Source organism: Lepisosteus platostomus, chromosome 27 (genome assembly GCF_059453375.1).
Source record: "Lepisosteus platostomus isolate fLepPlt1 chromosome 27, fLepPlt1.hap1, whole genome shotgun sequence".
In the NCBI taxonomy this organism is placed as follows: Eukaryota; Metazoa; Chordata; class Actinopteri; order Semionotiformes; family Lepisosteidae; genus Lepisosteus; species Lepisosteus platostomus.
In genome coordinates, this window is record NC_142637.1 from 13,271,842 (window position 1) to 13,291,264 (window position 19,423).

The 19,423-nt window shown below is 37.5% G+C and overlaps 1 long non-coding RNA gene across 1 annotated transcript; it reads left to right on the forward strand.

Annotated features, from left to right (window-relative positions):
• The first annotated feature begins 16,463 nt into the window (after positions 1–16,463).
• LOC148639348 (uncharacterized) lies at positions 16,464–18,187 on the forward strand. Its single transcript, XR_015930839.1, has 2 exons — positions 16,464–17,385; positions 17,789–18,187. It is a non-coding gene; the product is annotated as an uncharacterized LOC148639348 (long non-coding RNA).
• The last annotated feature ends 1,236 nt before the right edge of the window (positions 18,188–19,423 follow it).

A 19,423-nucleotide genomic window follows, 5' to 3' on the forward strand; every position in this document is an offset into this window, starting at 1 on the left:
AGACACCTGGAACTGGTGTGATGCTGGTTCTATGACATCATTCGTTCTAAATGTAAATGCAGGTATTGGCACAACATAGTAAATTGATGTAAAGTTATGGATCCATTCATGATTTTCACTCAGTTTGAAAGAGTTCCTGTCGTGTGGTTAAACTTTGTGTTACGGAGGGTTAACTGGGGTTCTGGCTACTAGTTAGGCTTGGTCATTCAGTCATCTGGTTCATGAAATAGGAAGCTAAGAGATCTGTGTTTTAGTTTTACTGTTTGTTTTTGTTCCATAGAATAAGAAATGTTTCATTAATATTAGTAATAGAGTAGCTGTTTCTCTAAACAGTGTGTGTCAGTTTGCACTGCAGGTGTGCCAGGTAGAGACCATTTAAGAACCCAAAAATATGCTGTCATTTACTGCCGTGGCTAATTTCTGTTAACCTTGTCTCTCACTCACTTTGATGAGCAAAATGTTCATACATAAAGCATACATTTCTGATTGGTCAGAAGAAGCTTCTTAACATATAAGGTATAAACAAAGTCAGAAAGTTAGGCACTTAGGTCAGCCTTAGGCAGTTAACCAAGACCATAATCCGATAAGAAGCTATTCCCTTTCATGTTGCTAAATCACATGTAGGATACATGAGTTACACCTCCACTTAAGAGACCTTAAAGAGACCTTGGCCAGCCAGGAGTGTAGAAAACCGTAAAACAGTTCTTGAGGACCTAATTGTTAACTCTTAACAGGCAAAGGTTCCTTCAGTCCTACGAGAAATATTTTAGAATTGAACTAAAGTGTGTTTCCGATACAGGAGCATATGTCTGTCAGGACCTGTTGGAGAGGCCCTGCATGAGAACCCCTGGCTGCAGTTCCACATCCCCCTGAAAGTAAATAGAGCCATAAGCACGGAGCTAAGGACACTGCTCCAGGACATGCTGGCTGTCAATCCTGACCAGCGACCAGAAGCCATCCAGCAGAAGAAGCAAGTCAGGCAAGCCATGGCACGAGAGAAAACATCTTTGTAGTGACTGATAGCAAGATGTCCGTGACCAAGGGCAATTCGTCTGAGTAAAGTCTGATTTCATTTTTATGTCCCGAAAGGCCACTGCCTTTGTGCTGTAGATTTCTGATTTAGACGGACATTTCTATGGACAACTTTGACTTTTCTGTGGGTCCAATGAAAATAAGTTTTTTAACGTATTCTTTGTTACAGTTTTCGAAAGTTTAAAGACATTCACTGAGTTGACGATAAAGGAAAAGTTTCATCTTTCACCTCTTGGAAGGTAGGCCGGTCAGAGGTACAATATATGTCTTCATGTCTTCATCCTCCATGTTTGTAACTACAGGTTTCACAGTGTTGAGCTAAGACACAAAAACACCTACAAATGGCAGTTCCAAATGTATAAACCTGGGCTTAAAAAGTGTGTACAGTATATACTCTGTGTAGGTCTGATAAAAGTATTCGAGTCAAAGTGTCATATGGATACAAATTCTCATGATTTTGTATTGTGTGTTTTTTCTCTGTTCTGCTTTATTGAAAGAAATCAGATGCTCTTCCTGAAACTTACCTTAGCTGATTCTTCAGCTAAACCAGACAGACTTCTGAAATTCTCAAATATTATCAAATCTTGTTGGTGCAGAGGTGGTGGAGCCCATTACCAACAGACTCACAGCTGAAATTGCTGTGAAAAGGGCTTCTACCAAATATTAACATGTGGGTGAAAATGTATACAATTGTAATATTTCCTTTTTTCCCATTGAAAGTATAACATATGTGGTGTGAGAAAGAGATCCTCATTTAATTGCATGAAACTCTGGCACTGGCGCAACAAACTGAACAAAGTTCAAGGGGGTATACGCTTTCTGTAGACACTTTATTTCCTCTTTTTCCATACTCTAAGAAATGATTTGGGAAACCTGTGGGACACTGGAGGTCATTATACATGAGCCTCTTTCTGCACCTTTTAAGCCATTGAAACCTAGTTGCCTTGTTACAAGGTCTAATATTACAGTAGGTGTGGTTTCCGTCTCCTAATTTCTGAGAATGATCAAATTGGGGAATAAGTTGTAGGGAATACCACTCTTGCACTTCTAAGAAAAGACTATCTCAAATGAAACTCGCTATAGAAAGACATCTTGTTGAAAAATTCTTTATTTTTCGTAATTTCTAAAGAAAAAACATTCATCAAGTCCTTCACAAATGTTTTGTTTGTGACTTTCTCTGTTGTTCCCTTTCACACTCAACTGAACTATGTGTTATGTCTTGTAAACGTAATCAAACATTTCACTTAGGTGTGTGGGTTAACACAAACCCATATTGTATGAAACATTCAGTTTTTCATTCACGTTTTTTCTAACAATTGCATCCATGCTAGGACTACAGTAAACAACACTTTTTACTAAAGTAAATGAAATTATTCATTAAACAAGACACATTGTTTTAAATGTATGCAATACGACGACACTAAAAACAACACTGAAACTTTTCATTGAAATACTGGACGAGATTGTGCATATTCAATGGATTTCTCCTGGTGCCTTTTTTCATCAGTCTTTTCATATTCTTGTTCTCTACTCAGGTGTCTCCTGTTCCTTTGGTGATGTCTGCTGTACACACATGGTATCATACACTTGAGCAAAGTGTGATACCACCGTTTGTTCTTCTCCTAAAATAAAGATGAACATTGACAAAAGTCAGAAGCACTCTTTTCTTTGACAGACGAACAAAACAATGCAAGAATAACCATACTCTCTGTTCCTTACTCATTTCTACCTACCTGTTTGACCACTTTGTCTGCTTCAGTCAGGACAGGGTGCTGGGGCTGACTCTGAGCAATCTGAGAAGAGCTCTCTGTGATCTTCTCCCCTACAGTGGCTACATTGTACTCTGTTTGAAATCCAGGTATCGCCTCCGGTAAGTTCCTCTGTCCTTTTTGGGACTTGAAAGGGTAGAATCATTTTGTGACTACATTTCCTTGTCATGCACTGATATGTTCTGGTTTGTGTTCGATTACTGCAGGCGTTCAAGTACTTTCTTTTTGTTCTAGATTGGCAGTGTTTGAGATGGTAGGAACTTGTCATATTCTCAACTCTGAATGCTCTGTAAACATACTATTTTAGCAATTCTTAGAAATCTGAAAGCAGTGTTACCTGTATCATTTTTTGTCTTGGTAGTAGTATTGCAGCTCCAACATCAGCACTTAAATAATGGTTTGTGATGTTACTTGTCCTTGGAGTTAGTATACTCCTGAGAAGTCAAGAGAAATCTTACGTAAGCATTAATTATGTTTCACTTTTGAAAGCAAAGTACGTGTCAAGTACTTTGAAGGCATTTGTTGATACTTTTAAGCACTTTCGTTGATTATTATTATCCTTCAATTAGTTATTACAAGTCCAACATTCCCTACATGATCTCACTCCATATTCAGTGTAGCTCCACTCTACGACGATGAATTTGCTAATTAATCAGTCAGGGACACAGCTTATACTTCAGTAGTCTTAGATCATTTAATGATGATTATTGTACTTTATAACTAGCAAAATCCCCATATCCTGTTCATTGCCCCATTTCCGGTCATGTGGATTGACTTATGCCTGAAGTGGTTAATTCTCACCTTGACATCTCGTAGAACAACTGAATCTCTACCAAGGGTGAATGTGTCCTTCCTCTTAATGTCTAAAAGAAAAGGTTAAAATTCATTGAAGCAAAATGCAACAACCCAAAATGTTGGGGAGGTCGTTTCCACAGTTATTTCATAAGACAGTGCTTGGAGTGAAACTACATGACCATGGTGAAGAAGTAAAAACACTTTACCTTGTTCCTCCTGACTGATGTCCTTATGCGTGTTTTGCACAGTTGAGCGTTTTGTGTCTTGTCGTCTGTGTAGGCAACAGCCCTCTTCCCTGGGATAGAACTAGATGATATTTAGACACGTTAATTTGACTTCTCCATTGCTCACATTGATGTGGATATGATTATAATGCTCTGTTTTGTGGGCTTCCCAAGAAAACAATAAATCCCTTACTACTTGTTCGAAATGCAGTAGCACAGATCCTAACAAATACAAGAAAGAGAATATCATTCCTGTTTTGAAAAAACTTCACTGGTCACCTGTATTATCTAGGATAAATTTGAAAGTTCTTTTACTTGTTTTTAAAGCTTTAAGCGACCTAGCACGTCTGTACCTTACTGAATGTCTGTCTTCATATGTTCCTATACGTGACCTGAGATCTGCACATACTGGCCTACTGCAAATACCACATGTGAAATGCAGAAAGAGTGGAGAGGCTGCTTTTTGTTTTTATGCTTCTAAATTATGAAACTCACTTCCACTTTTTATTAGGCAGTCAAGCTCGGTACATTGTTTTAAAAAACATTTGAAAATGTTGCTTTTAGTTAAAGTGGTTCTTTGTTCTTTCTATTTCTGTTTCTTTTTTTAGTTCTCTTTAATTGTTCTTATTTTATTACGACTTTCCTAATTTTTATTTATTTAATTGACATGTATGTTGCTTTACTGTATTGCTGTATTTTCCTTGACAACTGAAAGTATATCTCTCAATTTTAATATTTTATTTTTACGCTTGCTTTTGAAAGCACCAAAGCACTATTTGTATGAAAGGTGCTCTATAAATAAAGTTTATTATTATTATTATTTTTAATATTATTATTATACTTTGTTACATTTTTGGTTAGGACAAAGATTCTAATAGAGGTGGCCTCTTTTACCCCGTTCCAAAAAATTGGAAAACTACCTTCAGGATACACTGACCAGGATGACCATCTACTGTCTCCTCTAACTGTGTATTGTCATCATGCATATCTTGTGTATTATTTATTGTAGTTGGTTTTGTCATTCTGTAAAGAAGCCACCTTTCAAGGCACTATATAAAATAATGTTTGTTATTATTATTTACATTTTTCATCGTAAAATCTGGCGAAGAGTCTTAAGAGAATATCAAAGAACACGTTGCTCTTACCTTTCCATTCCAAGAAATGCCCTCAGCTCGGATTGCAGAGATTGACCTCTCTGTCTCAAATTCTGAGAAACATAGACTCGATTGAAAAATGACCATTTCCTAAGATTCACATAACATCACCAGTCAACATTTGCCACTTGACATCAATAGAAACCATAGAGTACATGACATTTCCAATCAGTTTTCTTTCAAGGTACAATACCAATCGCCTTGCCAGAAGAGTTATACTGCGTTAGATAAATATTACAAATGTCAGATGCACGCAGAGTTGTTTGGATTACTATGAAAAGATTGGCAAATATATTTATGTTCATTATATTTCTTGGAGTGACAGAGCTAAAGAGAAAAAAATACTTACCTTTATCTCTGCAGACAGGATCGCAAGGGATTCCCTTATACTGGGTTCCTATATAACAAATAATACATTATTCAAAAAACATGATATTTCTCTGTCCATTGGCAGCATGATTGTTTATCATTCCAGTTTTAGTTAGCTTTAATTTTGTAAACCCCAAGTAAACATAGTTTGTGCCTTTCTCTGAACTTTTTGGCATTTCAATTCAGTTGTTTGTAAGCATATTTTACAGTTGCTAGGTTGATGAAGTTCCTGAACTGTGCAGTATTTCTTTTGGGTTTGGTGCGAATCATATTCTAGCGGTTGGGGGAAAAAAGCACAGGTGCCATCCCACCATTAAACCCTGAAACTTACCTTAGCCGATTCTTCAACTAAACCAGACATGTTAACTTAGTGTTACAGTATGTTTCAAAGTGTGTATTTTAGCAAACACAACTGAAGTTCTGTTGTCTCCTTGGAGACACCTGGAACTGGTGTGATGCTGGTTCTATGACATCATTCGTTCTAAATGTAAATGCAGGTATTGGCACAACATAGTAAATTGATGTAAAGTTATGGATCCATTCATGATTTTCACTCAGTTTGAAAGAGTTCCTGTCGTGTGGTTAAACTTTGTGTTACGGAGGGTTAACTGGGGTTCTGGCTACTAGTTAGGCTTGGTCATTCAGTCATCTGGTTCATGAAATAGGAAGCTAAGAGATCTGTGTTTTAGTTTTACTGTTTGTTTTTGTTCCATAGAATAAGAAATGTTTCATTAATATTAGTAATAGAGTAGCTGTTTCTCTAAACAGTGTGTGTCAGTTTGCACTGCAGGTGTGCCAGGTAGAGACCATTTAAGAACCCAAAAATATGCTGTCATTTACTGCCGTGGCTAATTTCTGTTAACCTTGTCTCTCACTCACTTTGATGAGCAAAATGTTCATACATAAAGCATACATTTCTGATTGGTCAGAAGAAGCTTCTTAACATATAAGGTATAAACAAAGTCAGAAAGTTAGGCACTTAGGTCAGCCTTAGGCAGTTAACCAAGACCATAATCCGATAAGAAGCTATTCCCTTTCATGTTGCTAAATCACATGTAGGATACATGAGTTACACCTCCACTTAAGAGACCTTAAAGAGACCTTGGCCAGCCAGGAGTGTAGAAAACCGTAAAACAGTTCTTGAGGACCTAATTGTTAACTCTTAACAGGCAAAGGTTCCTTCAGTCCTACGAGAAATATTTTAGAATTGAACTAAAGTGTGTTTCCGATACAGGAGCATATGTCTGTCAGGACCTGTTGGAGAGGCCCTGCATGAGAACCCCTGGCTGCAGTTCCACATCCCCCTGAAAGTAAATAGAGCCATAAGCACGGAGCTAAGGACACTGCTCCAGGACATGCTGCCTGTCAATCCTGACCAGCGACCAGAAGCCATCCAGCAGAAGAAGCAAGTCAGGCAAGCCATGGCACGAGAGAAAACATCTTTGTAGTGACTGATAGCAAGATGTCCGTGACCAAGGGCAATTCGTCTGAGTAAAGTCTGATTTCATTTTTATGTCCCGAAAGGCCACTGCCTTTGTGCTGTAGATTTCTGATTTAGACGGGCATTTCTATGGACAACTTTGACTTTTCTGTGGGTCCAATGAAAATAAGTTTTTTAACGTATTCTTTGTTACAGTTTTCGAAAGTTTAAAGACATTCACTGAGTTGACGATAAAGGAAAAGTTTCATCTTTCACCTCTTGGAAGGTAGGCCGGTCAGAGGTACAATATATGTCTTCATGTCTTCATCCTCCATGTTTGTAACTACAGGTTTCACAGTGTTGAGCTAAGACACAAAAACACCAACAAATGGCAGTTTCAAATGTATCAAATGTATAAACCTGGGCTGAAAAAGTGTGTACAGTATATACTCTGTGTAGGTCTGATAAAAGTATTCGAGTCAAAGTGTCATATGGATACAAATTCTCATGATTTTGTATTGTGTGTTTTTTCTCTGTTCTGCTTTATTGAAAGAAATCAGATGCTCTTCCTGAAACTTACCTTAGCTGATTCTTCAGCTAAACCAGACAGACTTCTGAAATTCTCAAATATTATCAAATCTTGTTGGTGCAGAGGTGGTGGAGCCCATTACCAACAGACTCACAGCTGAAATTGCTGTGAAAAGGGCTTCTACCAAATATTAACATGTGGGTGAAAATGTAATATTTCCTTTTTTCCCATTGAAAGTATAACATATGTGGTGTGAGAAAGAGGTCCTCATTTAATTGCATGAAACTCTGGCACTGGCGCAACAAACTGAACAAAGTTCAAGGGGGTATACGCTTTCTGTAGACACTTTATTTCCTCTTTTTCCATACTCTAAGAAATGATTTGGGAAACCTGTGGGACACTGGAGGTCATTATACATGAGCCTCTTTCTGCACCTTTTAAGCCATTGAAACCTAGTTGCCTTGTTACAAGGTCTAATATTACAGTAGGTGTGGTTTCCGTCTCCTAATTTCTGAGAATGATCAAATTGGGGAATAAGTTGTAGGGAATACCACTCTTGCACTTCTAAGAAAAGACTATCTCAAATGAAACTCGCTATAGAAAGACATCTTGTTGAAAAATTCTTTATTTTTTGTAATTTCTAAAGAAAAAACATTCATCAAGTCCTTCACAAATGTTTTGTTTGTGACTTTCTCTGTTGTTCCCTTTCACACTCAACTGAACTATGTGTTATGTCTTGTAAACGTAATCAAACATTTCACTTAGGTGTGTGGGTTAACACAAACCCATATTGTATGAAACATTCAGTTTTTCATTCACGTTTTTTCTAACAATTGCATCCATGCTAGGACTACAGTAAACAACACTTTTTACTAAAGTAAATGAAATTATTCATTAAACAAGACACATTGTTTTAAATGTATGCAATACGACGACACTAAAAACAACACTGAAACTTTTCATTGAAATACTGGACGAGATTGTGCATATTCAATGGATTTCTCCTGGTGCCTTTTTTCATCAGTCTTTTCATATTCTTGTTCTCTACTCAGGTGTCTCCTGTTCCTTTGGTGATGTCTGCTGTACACACATGGTATCATACACTTGAGCAAAGTGTGATACCACCGTTTGTTCTTCTCCTAAAATAAAGATGAACATTGACAAAAGTCAGAAGCACTCTTTTCTTTGACAGACGAACAAAACAATGCAAGAATAACCATACTCTCTGTTCCTTACTCATTTCTACCTACCTGTTTGACCACTTTGTCTGCTTCAGTCAGGACAGGGTGCTGGGGCTGACTCTGAGCAATCTGAGAAGAGCTCTCTGTGATCTTCTCCCCTACAGTGGCTACATTGTACTCTGTTTGAAATCCAGGTATCGCCTCCGGTAAGTTCCTCTGTCCTTTTTGGGACTTGAAAGGGTAGAATCATTTTGTGACTACATTTCCTTGTCATGCACTGATATGTTCTGGTTTGTGTTCGATTACTGCAGGCGTTCAAGTACTTTCTTTTTGTTCTAGATTGGCAGTGTTTGAGATGGTAGGAACTTGTCATATTCTCAACTCTGAATGCTCTGTAAACATACTATTTTAGCAATTCTTAGAAATCTGAAAGCAGTGTTACCTGTATCATTTTTTGTCTTGGTAGTAGTATTGCAGCTCCAACATCAGCACTTAAATAATGGTTTGTGATGTTACTTGTCCTTGGAGTTAGTATACTCCTGAGAAGTCAAGAGAAATCTTACGTAAGCATTAATTATGTTTCACTTTTGAAAGCAAAGTACGTGTCAAGTACTTTGAAGGCATTTGTTGATACTTTTAAGCACTTTCGTTGATTATTATTATCCTTCAATTAGTTATTACAAGTCCAACATTCCCTACATGATCTCACTCCATATTCAGTGTAGCTCCACTCTACGACGATGAATTTGCTAATTAATCAGTCAGGGACACAGCTTATACTTCAGTAGTCTTAGATCATTTAATGATGATTATTGTACTTTATAACTAGCAAAATCCCCATATCCTGTTCATTGCCCCATTTCCGGTCATTGACTTATGCCTGAAGTGGTTAATTCTCACCTTGACATCTCGTAGAACAACTGAATCTCTACCAAGGGTGAATGTGTCCTTCCTCTTAATGTCTAAAAGAAAAGGTTAAAATTCATTGAAGCAAAATGCAACAACCCAAAATGTTGGGGAGGTCGTTTCCACAGTTATTTCATAAGACAGTGCTTGGAGTGAAACTACATGACCATGGTGAAGAAGTAAAAACACTTTACCTTGTTCCTCCTGACTGATGTCCTTATGCGTGTTTTGCACAGTTGAGCGTTTTGTGTCTTGTCGTCTGTGTAGGCAACAGCCCTCTTCCCTGGGATAGAACTAGATGATATTTAGACACGTTAATTTGACTTCTCCATTGCTCACATTGATGTGGATATGATTATAATGCTCTGTTTTGTGGGCTTCCCAAGAAAACAATAAATCCCTTACTACTTGTTCGAAATGCAGTAGCACAGATCCTAACAAATACAAGAAAGAGAATATCATTCCTGTTTTGAAAAAACTTCACTGGTCACCTGTATTATCTAGGATAAATTTGAAAGTTCTTTTACTTGTTTTTAAAGCTTTAAGCGACCTAGCACGTCTGTACCTTACTGAATGTCTGTCTCCATATGTTCCTATACGTGACCTGAGATCTGCACATACTGGCCTACTGCAAATACCACATGTGAAATGCAGAAAGAGTGGAGAGGCTGCTTTTTGTTTTTATGCTTCTAAATTATGAAACTCACTTCCACTTTTTATTAGGCAGTCAAGCTCGGTACATTGTTTTAAAAAACATTTGAAAATGTTGCTTTTAGTTAAAGTGGTTCTTTGTTCTTTCTATTTCTGTTTCTTTTTTTAGTTCTCTTTAATTGTTCTTATTTTATTACGACTTTCCTAATTTTTATTTATTTAATTGACATGTATGTTGCTTTACTGTATTGCTGTATTTTCCTTGACAACTGAAAGTATATCTCTCAATTTTAATATTTTATTTTTACGCTTGCTTTTTAAAGCACCAAAGCACTATTTGTATGAAAGGTGCTCTATAAATAAAGTTTATTATTATTATTATTTTTAATATTATTATTATACTTTGTTACATTTTTGGTTAGGACAAAGATTCTAATAGAGGTGGCCTCTTTTACCCCGTTCCAAAAAATTGGAAAACTACCTTCAGGATACACTGACCAGGATGACCATCTACTGTCTCCTCTAACTGTGTATTGTCATCATGCATATCTTGTGTATTATTTATTGTAGTTGGTTTTGTCATTCTGTAAAGAAGCCACCTTTCAAGGCACTATATAAAATAATGTTTGTTATTATTATTTACATTTTTCATCGTAAAATCTGGTGAAGAGTCTTAAGAGAATATCAAAGAACACGTTGCTCTTACCTTTCCATTCCAAGAAATGCCCTCAGCTCGGATTGCAGAGATTGACCTCTCTGTCTCAAATTCTGAGAAACATAGACTCGATTGAAAAATGACCATTTCCTAAGATTCATATAACATCACCAGTCAACATTTGCCACTTGACATCAATAGAAACCATAGAGTACATGACATTTCCAATCAGTTTTCTTTCATGGTACAATACCAATCGCCTTACCAGAAGAGTTATACTGCGGTAGATAAATATTACAAATGTCAGATGCACGCAGAGTTGTTTGGATTACTATGAAAAGATTGGCAAATATATTTATGTTCATTATATTTCTTGGAGTGACAGAGCTAAAGAGAAAAAAATACTTACCTTTATCTCTGCAGACAGGATCGCAAGGGATTCCCTTATACTGGGTTCCTATATAACAAATAATACATTATTCAAAAAACATGATATTTCTCTGTCCATTGGCAGCATGATTGTTTATCATTCCAGTTTTAGTTAGCTTTAATTTTGTAAACCCCAAGTAAACATAGTTTGTGCCTTTCTCTGAACTTTTTGGCATTTCAATTCAGTTGTTTGTAAGCTTATTTTACAGTTGCTAGGTTGATGAAGTTCCTGAACTGTGCAGTATTTCTTTTGGGTTTGGTGCGAATCATATTCTAGCGGTTGGGGGAAAAAAGCACAGGTGCCATCCCACCATTAAACCCTGAAACTTACCTTAGCCGATTCTTCAACTAAACCAGACATGTTAACTAAGTGTTACAGTATGTTTCAAAGTGTGTATTTTAGCAAACACAACTGAAGTTCTGTTGTCTCCTTGGAGACACCTGGAACTGGTGTGATGCTGGTTCTATGACATCATTCGTTCTAAATGTAAATGCAGGTATTGGCACAACATAGTAAATTGATGTAAAGTTATGGATCCATTCATGATTTTCACTCAGTTTGAAAGAGTTCCTGTCGTGTGGTTAAACTTTGTGTTACGGAGGGTTAACTGGGGTTCTGGCTACTAGTTAGGCTTGGTCATTCAGTCATCTGGTTCATGAAATAGGAAGCTAAGAGATCTGTGTTTTAGTTTTACTGTTTGTTTTTGTTCCATAGAATAAGAAATGTTTCATTAATATTAGTAATAGAGTAGCTGTTTCTCTAAACAGTGTGTGTCAGTTTGCACTGCAGGTGTGCCAGGTAGAGACCATTTAAGAACCCAAAAATATGCTGTCATTTACTGCCGTGGCTAATTTCTGTTAACCTTGTCTCTCACTCACTTTGATGAGCAAAATGTTCATACATAAAGCATACATTTCTGATTGGTCAGAAGAAGCTTCTTAACATATAAGGTATAAACAAAGTCAGAAAGTTAGGCACTTAGGTCAGCCTTAGGCAGTTAACCAAGACCATAATCCGATAAGAAGCTATTCCCTTTCATGTTGCTAAATCACATGTAGGATACATGAGTTACACCTCCACTTAAGAGACCTTAAAGAGACCTTGGCCAGCCAGGAGTGTAGAAAACCGTAAAACAGTTCTTGAGGACCTAATTGTTAACTCTTAACAGGCAAAGGTTCCTTCAGTCCTACGAGAAATATTTTAGAATTGAACTAAAGTGTGTTTCCGATACAGGAGCATATGTCTGTCAGGACCTGTTGGAGAGGCCCTGCATGAGAACCCCTGGCTGCAGTTCCACATCCCCCTGAAAGTAAATAGAGCCATAAGCACGGAGCTAAGGACACTGCTCCAGGACATGCTGCCTGTCAATCCTGACCAGCGACCAGAAGCCATCCAGCAGAAGAAGCAAGTCAGGCAAGCCATGGCACGAGAGAAAACATCTTTGTAGTGACTGATAGCAAGATGTCCGTGACCAAGGGCAATTCGTCTGAGTAAAGTCTGATTTCATTTTTATGTCCCGAAAGGCCACTGCCTTTGTGCTGTAGATTTCTGATTTAGACGGGCATTTCTATGGACAACTTTGACTTTTCTGTGGGTCCAATGAAAATAAGTTTTTTAACGTATTCTTTGTTACAGTTTTCGAAAGTTTAAAGACATTCACTGAGTTGACGATAAAGGAAAAGTTTCATCTTTCACCTCTTGGAAGGTAGGCCGGTCAGAGGTACAATATATGTCTTCATGTCTTCATCCTCCATGTTTGTAACTACAGGTTTCACAGTGTTGAGCTAAGACACAAAAACACCTACAAATGGCAGTTCCAAATGTATCAAATGTATAAACCTGGGCTGAAAAAGTGTGTACAGTATATACTCTGTGTAGGTCTGATAAAAGTATTCGAGTCAAAGTGTCATATGGATACAAATTCTCATGATTTTGTTTTGTGTGTTTTTTCTCTGTTCTGCTTTATTGAAAGAAATCAGATGCTCTTCCTGAAACTTACCTTAGCTGATTCTTCAGCTAAACCAGACAGACTTCTGAAATTCTCAAATATTATCAAATCTTGTTGGTGCAGAGGTGGTGGAGCCCATTACCAACAGACTCACAGCTGAAATTGCTGTGAAAAGGGCTTCTACCAAATATTAACATGTGGGTGAAAATGTATACAATTGTAATATTTCCTTTTTTCCCATTGAAAGTATAACATATATGGTGTGAGAAAGAGGTCCTCATTTAATTGCATGAAACTCTGGCACTGGCGCAACAAACTGAACAAAGTTCAAGGGGGTATACGCTTTCTGTAGACACTTTATTTCCTCTTTTTTCCATACTCTAAGAAATGATTTGGGAAACCTGTGGGACACTGGAGGTCATTATACATGAGCCTCTTTCTGCACCTTTTAAGCCATTGAAACCTAGTTGCCTTGTTACAAGGTCTAATATTACAGTAGGTGTGGTTTCCGTCTCCTAATTTCTGAGAATGATCAAATTGGGGAATAAGTTGTAGGGAATACCACTCTTGCACTTCTAAGAAAAGACTATCTCAACTGAAACTCGCTATAGAAAGACATCTTGTTGAAAAATTCTTTATTTTTTGTCATTTCTAAAGAAAAAACATTCATCAAGTCCTTCACAAATGTTTTGTTTGTGACTTTCTCTGTTGTTCCCTTTCACACTCAACTGAACTATGTGTTATGTCTTGTAAACGTAATCAAACATTTCACTTAGGTGTGTGGGTTAACACAAACCCATATTGTATGAAACATTCAGTTTTTCATTCACGTTTTTTCTAACAATTGCATCCATGCTAGGACTACAGTAAACAACACTTTTTACTAAAGTAAATGAAATTGTTCATTAAACAAGACACATTGTTTTAAATGTATGCAATACGACGACACTAAAAACAACACTGAAACTTTTCATTGAAATACTGGACGAGATTTTGCATATTCAATGGATTTCTCCTGGTGCCTTTTTTCATCAGTCTTTTCATATTCTTGTTCTCTACTCAGGTGTCTCCTGTTCCTTTGGTGATGTCTGCTGTACACACATGGTATCATACACTTGAGCAAAGTGTGATACCACTGTTTGTTCTTCTCCTAAAATAAAGATGAACATTGACAAAAGTCAGAAGCACTCTTTTCTTTGACAGACGAACAAAACAATGCAAGAATAACCATACTCTCTGTTCCTTACTCATTTCTACTCATTTCTACCTACCTGTTTGACCACTTTGTCTGCTTCAGTCAGGACAGGGTGCTGGGGCTGACTCTGAGCAATCTGAGAAGAGCTCTCTGTGATCTTCTCCCCTACAGTGGCTACATTGTACTCTGTTTGAAATCCAGGTATCGCCTCCGGTAAGTTCCTCGGTCCTTTTTGGGACTTGAAAGGGTAGAATCATTTTGTGACTACATTTCCTTGTCATGCACTGATATGTTCTGGTTTGTGTTCGATTACTGCAGGCGTTCAAGTACTTTCTTTTTGTTCTAGATTGGCAGTGTTTGAGATGGTAGGAACTTGTCATATTCTCAACTCTGAATGCTCTGTAAACATACTATTTTAGCAATTCTTAGAAATCTGAAAGCAGTGTTACCTGTATCATTTTTTGTCTTGGTAGTAGTATTGCAGCTCCAACATCAGCACTTAAATAATGGTTTGTGATGTTACTTGTCCTTGGAGTTAGTATACTCCTGAGAAGTCAAGAGAAATCTTACGTAAGCATTAATTATGTTTCACTTTTGAAAGCAAAGTACGTGTCAAGTACTTTGAAGGCATTTGTTGATACTTTTAAGCACTTTCGTTGATTATTATTATCCTTCAATTAGTTATTACAAGTCCAACATTCTCTACATGATCTCACTCCATATACAGAATGTGGGAATACAATTGTTTTAAGGAAATGCCACTGAATAGATAGTAGCTGCACTCTACAAAGATGAATTTGCTAATTAATCAGTCAGGGACACAGCTTATACTTCAGTAGTCTTAGATCATGTAATGATGATTATTGTACTTTATAACTAGCAAAATCCCCATATCCTGTTCATTGCCCCTTTTTCAGTTATGTGGATTGACTTATCCCTGAAGTGGTTAATTCTCACCTTGACATCTCATAGAACAACTGAATCTCTACCAAGGGTGAATGTGTCCTTCCTCTTAATGTCTAAAAGAAAAGGTTAAAATTCATTGAAGCAAAATGCAACAACCCAAAATGTTGGGGAGGTCGTTTCCACAGTTATTTCATATGACAGTGCTTGGAGTGAAACTACATGACCATGGTGAAGAAGAAAAAACACTTTACCTTGTTCCTCCTGACTGATGTCCTTATGCGTGTTTTGCACAGTTGAGCGTTTTGTGTCTTGTCGTCTGTGTAGGCAACAGCCCTCTTCCCTGGGATAGAACTAGATGATATTTAGACACGTTAATTTGACTTCTCCATTGCTCACATTGATGTGGATATGATTATAATGCTCTGTTTTGTGGGCTTCCCAAGAAAACAATAAATCCCTTACTACTTGTTCGAAATGCAGTAGCACAGATCCCAACAAATACAAGAAAGAGAATATCATTCCTGTTTTGAAAAAACTTCACTGGTCACCTGTATTATCTAGGATAAATTTGAAAGTTATTTTACTTGTTTTTAAAGCTTTAAGCGACCTAGCACGTCTGTACCTTACTGAATGTCTGTCTTCCTATGTTCCTATACGTGACCTGAGATCTGCACATACTGGCCTACTGCAAATACCACATGTGAAATGCAGAAAGAGTGGAGAGGCTGCTTTTTGTTTTTATGCTTCTAAATTATGAAACTCACTTCCAGTTTTTATTAGGCAGTCAAGCTCGGTACATTGTTTTAAAAAACATTTGAAAATGTTGCTTTTAGTTAAAGTGGTTCTTTGTTCTTTCTATTTCTGTTTCTTTTTTTAGTTCTCTTTAATTGTTCTTATTTTATTACGACTTTCCTAATTTTTATTTATTTAATTGACATGTATGTTGCTTTACTGTATTGCTGTATTTTCCTTGACAACTGAAAGTATATCTCTCAATTTTAATATTTTATTTTTACGCTTGGTTTTAAAGCACCAAAGCACTATTTGTATGAAAGGTGCTCTATAGATAAAGTTTATTATTATTATTTTTAATATTATTATTATACTTTGTTACATTTTTGGTTAGGACAAAGATTCTAGTAGAGGTGACCTCTTTTACCCCGTTCCAAAAAATTGGAAAACTACCTTCAGAATACACTGACCATGACCATCTACTGTCTCCTCTAACTGTGTATTGTCATCATGCATATCTTGTGTATTATTTATTGTAGTTGGTTTTGTCATTCTGTAAAGAAGCCACCTTTCAAGGCACTATATCAAATAATGTTTGTTATTATTATTTACATTTTTCATCGTAAAATCTGGCGAAGAGTCTTAAGAGAATATCAAAGAACTCTTACCAAAGTTGCTCTTACCTTTCCATTCCAAGAAATGCCCTCAGCTCGGATTGCAGAGATTGACCTCTCTGTCTCAAATTCTGAGAAACATAGACTCGATTGAAAAATGACCATTTCCTAAGATTCACATAACATCACCAGTCAACATTTGCCACTTGACATTGAAGAATGATGTGAAGACGGGGGTTTGAATTTAATCCTTTCTGTAGGGGGTTTAGACTTCTAAGTCACAGGCTGGGGTTTATGGCAGGAAAGGGGGTTAACTGATAAGGACTGCAGATGCAAGCTAGGAACCCCCTTGGGTGTAATCTTAAACTGACCATTTGTCCAGAACATCGTAAACTGGCCAAATACCATGAACCCCCCTCTTTACCATCAGACCGAGTGACGTCAGAAACGGAGAAGAAAACTCTATATAACCCAAAAGTTTGTAACAGTACGGCTAACAATACTTCGGTTTTGTTGTTTCTTGCGGGAAACAAGACTTCGGCTTTATTGTTCCTTGCATGCAATAAACTCATTTGTTTTACTTCATCTCGGGATCAAGAACCTTATTTCTTCTGTTACAACAGTCCCCTACAAGTCTGATGTGCCCTACCGCTGAGCAATTTCCATATGAGAATAGCCAGAGTGGAAACCCTCAGCTGGTGCCCTGTGAACTGTGTCACAGGAAGTTTGCTGTAGAGAGGTTGGAGAAACACAGCAAGATCTGCAAGAAGCTTCAGAATTCAAAGAGGAAGGTTTTTGACTCTTTCAAGCACAGGGCCAAGGGAACAGAACTGGAGACATACATCCATAAGAAGAAGGTTAGACCGCCAATCGTGGTAAGGGCTATCCTTAAACTCTTTCCAAGCTTCCCTTGTTTTCTCCTAGAGTCAGACTCAGCTTATAAATCAATGTAAACAATAAATAAGTGTTTTATGAAGTACTCTTCTGAAAAACTGCCGCAAAGGCACATTTGCCAGACAGAATAAATGGGTCTTAGTGACTTCTGAATTCTGTTGTAAAAATCTACATGAGATATCAAGCAAATAGCACTCACGGGAAACAAAACCATAACTAAATTGTACTCTCTACCCAATGACATGAAAGGTAGGCCCAGAAAGCTAAGTTATTACTATATGATATTTTCTTGCCTTGTGAATGGTTTGCGACCAGACTGTGTACGCAGTGCTAGTCTGGACTTTTTCTGGAAGCTGTTTCATTGGTTTCATTTCCTGTTCCCAGCTGAGAAAGAACAACTGGAGGCAGAAGCACGAGGATTTCATTCGGAGCATCAAATAGGCCAGGGAGGTGCAGCAGGTGATCACGCAAGGAGGGAAGGTTGTGAACCTGCCCCAGCCCCCCGCGAATCCAAACCCCGACTACGTGCCCTGCCCTCACTGCGGCCGGCGCTTTGCCCCCAGGCCGGCACAGAGGCACATCCCCAAGTGTCAGCACATCAGGAGCCGCCCTCCTCCTCCTCCTCACAGATGAAAACTGATGTGAAGAAGAGTAAAAGAGTCATGATCTTGGCTCACGACTCACGTCCTGCTTTTTCTTTTTAGAAATATATTTAGCACAGTTCATCCGTATGATGATAAAAAAAATGTTACCTTGTTTTAATAAAATGATTTTTTTTTGGTGGACTGGTGTTTGCGTAACTGTGGTTATTTCAGTTTTTTTCCCTTGCGAAAATGTGTGTCGACCGTGAAAATAAATTTCAAGCTGTTCTTATCATTCATACACCTTGACCTCCTAAAAATAATTGTTCAACCTGGAACGTACAATTAGCAGGCAATAGAACAGGTCACATTGGCCTTGGAACCATCAAAAAGTAGTATTCACACATTCTCTGCATCAATTTTCCTTTAAAACAACTGAAAAAGCAAGGTAAAGTGTGATTGATTGAGTGAAATGATTGTTCTGATGTACGGCTGATGTCCAAACACTGAAAACATGATTGTGTATGCAATCGCACTCCCGAGCTCCATTGGGTATGGTTAAAATAACTTTTTATAGTTCATCACATTCAAAGTGTGTGTACCTGATGAAAGTGTAACACATTTGGAGGAGTTATTCAGGATTTTCTTTCATTCAACTATTTCAAGACCCATTATTTTCAGATGTTGTAGTATACGTGAATAATGAAAGGCCTTCATATTACACAATGAAGGAATGACTTCGCAGGTGTGAAGAATAAAAGATTAATTCAGCTCACTTTGGGGAGTTTCACAATGGCCCTCCTTAAAGAAATGTGGGTTTGATTAAAGGAGTGAAGAAAAAGCACTGAATAATATTTGCTTCTGTAAACGTAATCATCTCAAAATATGGTTAAAGAAATTGAAGAAGGTTAAACATAATCCAAAACGTATAAGGTCAATTTAAGTACAACCAGAATTCTAGTGTTTATGCAATGCATCTGTGGGTTGATATGAAATACGGCCGTTCTTAAACTAAACGAGGTTATCGAGAGCATATTCCGAGTACGGCTGTGGCCAGTTGTACTGTGAACTGCGAGGACCGTATCTTATCCTGAACTGGCTGTGCGAATACCGTCCTCTGCTGGCAGAAGGAATAGATTACAACGGCACTGTATTGGCGATTAGTCCTATTGCTAGAATATTGAAACAACAAGGAGTCCGCGGAGTCAAGCAATGCTGAATAAACAAGTACCTGAAATTCAATAGGATTTTGTGTATTGATTACAAATAGGTGTGAAATTCTCATGTACAGTGGTATTCATGGATTCCTTACACAAGCAGCCGTTGTTATGATACTTTCGTAATCTGAATATAAATCTATCTACTTGAAACTGTAATTATTGAATAGATTAATGTCTTTGAAATGCTTCATTAACTGGGCAGTTTCCATGTTTGGAAA